This window comes from Gossypium arboreum, chromosome 3, assembly GCF_025698485.1.
Source record: "Gossypium arboreum isolate Shixiya-1 chromosome 3, ASM2569848v2, whole genome shotgun sequence".
NCBI lineage: Eukaryota > Viridiplantae > Streptophyta > Magnoliopsida > Malvales > Malvaceae > Gossypium > Gossypium arboreum.
In genome coordinates, this window is record NC_069072.1 from 71,850,634 (window position 1) to 71,853,425 (window position 2,792).

The 2,792-nt window shown below is 34.4% G+C and overlaps 1 long non-coding RNA gene across 1 annotated transcript; it reads right to left on the reverse strand.

Moving 5' to 3' along the window:
* Positions 1-611: 611 nt before the first annotated feature.
* On the reverse strand, positions 612-1,942 carry LOC128290136 (uncharacterized). Its single transcript, XR_008279779.1, has 2 exons — positions 1,851-1,942; positions 612-929 (listed from the first exon to the last, which is right to left on the reverse strand). It is a non-coding gene; the product is annotated as an uncharacterized LOC128290136 (long non-coding RNA).
* Between the last annotated feature and the right edge of the window lie 850 nt (positions 1,943-2,792).

Sequence of the window (2,792 nt, forward strand, 5' to 3'; positions counted from 1 at the left end):
GGAAAATTCCACCTAGACTTCACTTGTTATTTGACTCTGAATCAAACGATTTATTCATTTGACTTGATCCGTAGAAATCCCAAAGTTATATTATTATCTCTCTCGAGACTAATAACGTCTAAACCTAGGTTGATTAATTGAAATCTCTTTCTAATTAACACCTAGTGTTTCATTAACTCGATCTATGAATCCCCTTATTAGGTTTCACCCTAATCCGGCAAAATCTTATCACCCTATCTCTAGGCGTGCAATCAACTTTGCTTAATTATGACAAATTTACTCTTAGACAGGGTCTATTCCTCCTCTGAATAAGAGCATTGACTTGAATCAATATCCTGAAATATTAAAACAAGAATTAAGAACACATAATTAAGAACAAGTCAAATATTTATCATACAAGTCAGATAATATTAACAAGATCCGTCTTAGGTTTCATTCCCCTTAGGCATTTAAGGGTTTAAGTTTATAATTATAAAAGAAAACCAAAAACCCTTGAATGGAAATTGAAGGGAGATCTTCAGTCTTGATGATGAATCCGGCTTCTGAGATGGACCAATCGGCTTCCCTTGAGTAATTCCTTGCCTCCTACTCCGCGTCTCTCTCCTAAATGCCTCCTTAGGTGTTTAAATAGGCTTTAGAATGCCTAAGAGCCCTCAAAATTGGCCTTTTCTGAATTGGGTTATACTTGGGCTTGGCAAGGACAAGCCCGTGTGACACACCCGTGTGCGATTACTCCAGCCTGTGGTCAAGGCTGTTGAATAGGGACGGGCATGTAGTCTACCCGTGTAAGTCATGCTTCGATCCTGCCAAAGGGACACGGCTGTGGGACACGCCCGTGTGAGGAAGCCCAGGCCATGTTGATTTTTCATGTGGGTCTATTTTCTCTATTTTCGGCCCGTTTCTCGCTCTTTTTACTCTCCTATGCTCACCTAAGTAAAAAAAACATGAAATTAAATAATTAGGAGCATCAAATTCACCAAATCTAAGGAGAAACCATCCATAAATGTGCTAAGCATGGGATAAAAACATGTATAAATTACGGCTTATCAACACCAACACATATAAAAAAGAGCCCATAATGGACCTAAGTGCAATGTCATAAAGTAACCTATTGTTATCCCATTTACACATCATCATTCCAAGGTACACAAATTCAATCCCTATTAGCATGCCAATTGTATCTTAGCTATTCTACCAAGTTTATAAGGGCACAATTACTATTAATTATCATTTTCACATCATCAATTATTATAATTCACTTCTCTTCTACTCACGTGAATATATATATGAATATATAGACACAAATATACCTATAAAAACACATTTACTAATGGGTCACAAAATAAGTCTCATAACCATTTCACACATATTTAATTTCACACATCATATGTTAATGAGAAACACATAAAAGTTCTATTTGATTTCACATTCTTACATTTTCGCTTCACTATATCATATTTCACAATCTTAATCTTTCAAACTTAATAATATAGTCATACGTCAAAGATAAGATCCACAATTAGCCTTAACACATTTTCCATAATTAATAAGTTTATGCCACATTAATGAGTAGTTTAGGACCTCTACTATGTTTTGTCTCATTTTATCAACACAACAATTATTATGCATTTTCAATTAGCCATTTATTATATTAATTACCTCTTTAGTGAATTCATTTATAGAGTAATAAAATTTTCATGAGAACTTACTTTCCAAAAAGAACAAAAGTATCGACAAAGCCTCTTTTCTCTTGTCTCTACTCTCTAATATTTTTTTCTCCTTTTCTAAAGCCCCATTTCTCTAGCTCTTTCTCTTTAAAACACCATGAAATAGACATAATTAATTCTTACCAATAAAAGGAGGAGATGTGAATTATGGAAATCAACCTTATATACATCTTCAAACTGTATGGTAAGGGGATTAACTCATTTTCCAACCTATCATCCTTTCGACCTTTGTTCAATTATATTTATGTATACAATACTTTCACCTTTACCTCATCCACTCATTACTTTCTACCAATTAGATGAACTATCAAAATAATCTCCATCCACATTTACCCTTGAACATTGGTGTAGTTAAGGACAGACATGACTCACTCCAATTCAGGTATTCCTATAAATAGAGATATGAGAGAATAAGATCCATAAACTCGACCATGGCCTCAAACAACTCTGAACCAACAATAAGTTGGGTTCGCTCATTAGTTTCCAACCCGACCACAATCATGTCACCATTATGACCTATATAATCTCTATGATCCACACTACCCATACTACACATGTTATACCCAACATCCACCATCAAGATACTATGTTTACCACCCACCACCTACCAAAAATTACCCCTACTCTATCTCAGGAGAACAAACATCTTAAAATCCTACTAAAATTTCAAAATAGTATTAAAAAATACAAAAAAATGAAAAATCTTAGAAGAATAACTTTCCATGTGGAAATGAATTTATTAATAGAAGTAATAGGTTAATACTCATAACAAGAAAATTATTGAAAAGTTATAAGCCAACTAGAATCCCCAACCTAAGGTATCTTAGTAAGAAGCTCAACAAAAATAAACAACTTAGTTATTTCCTCATAAGCAAAGAGGCCTAACAACCAACCACATCCCAACCAAAATGCAAAACCCTTAACAACATGGGACAATTCCAATGAGCTTTTGGCCCTAAAGATTGTAGGAAAGTATATGTCGTCAACCTTCAAGTTGATCAAGGAAATGTAAAATGGCCAAGGCAACCCTCAGAATCACTTAACACACTATAGTACCACATGACA